Source organism: Bombyx mori, chromosome 25 (assembly GCF_030269925.1).
Source record: "Bombyx mori chromosome 25, ASM3026992v2".
Taxonomy (NCBI): domain Eukaryota; kingdom Metazoa; phylum Arthropoda; class Insecta; order Lepidoptera; family Bombycidae; genus Bombyx; species Bombyx mori.
Genome location: NC_085131.1, coordinates 8,282,248 through 8,283,148, shown reverse-complemented (window position 1 = coordinate 8,283,148; position 901 = coordinate 8,282,248).

Below are 901 nucleotides of genomic sequence, written 5' to 3'. Positions count from 1 at the left end.
TTTTGAATTTGAATTTAAGACACAAGCTCTATCGAATTTAGATTTATATTGTTTATTGAAGCATTAAATGTAGATACGGCAACAGCTCGATTACAATTCTAAGCGTGAGCGTGGACGCAAATTTGCATGTTTAATGAAATCATTGTATGTACACGATCGACGTTAATTGGACTGCTAAATCCGTTTAGTTTATTTATGCAATCCAAACTAATTGCCAATATCGAAATTACCGAAGAAACGCCAATACTGAGATTTGCAGATACATGGTAATAGTTTCAATTTTATTGTTACGCACTCTCGTGTGGGGATGACAGATAAAAATTACAATTGTGTTTATAGTCTTATTAAAATGTACACAAGAAATAAAACCGTTTTATTTTATTTATTAAAACAATTCGACTCGTCTATTTTATTCAATTAAAGATTTTCTTTTGCCTGCCTCTTCAGACCTTGGACAGTAGCTGGGTCTTCAGAATTGATCAATGCAAATCTATTAAAACCAAACACAATGAGGCTATTTATATATTAATACGTGAAGTAAAAACTTTGTTGGGCATGGTTGCTTCGGTGAGTTCCTGCACCGGATCGGAGCCGAGCCGACGGCAGAGTGCCACCATTATGGTTGCGACTTGGACACGGCGGAGCACACGCTCGTCGCCTGCCCCGCATGGGAGGGGGGGCGCCGTGTCCTCGTCGCAAAAATAGGAAACGACTTGTCGTTGCCGAGTGTTGTGGCATCGATGCTCGGTGACGACGAGTCGTGGAAGGCGATGCTCGACTTTTGCGAGTGCACCATCTCGCAGAAGAAGGCGGCGGGGCGCGTGAGAGACGCACAGGCCCGCCGCCGTCGAGCGGGGACAAGGGAGGCGGATCTCGCCCAAGCCCTGGCCCTCTAAGTGTT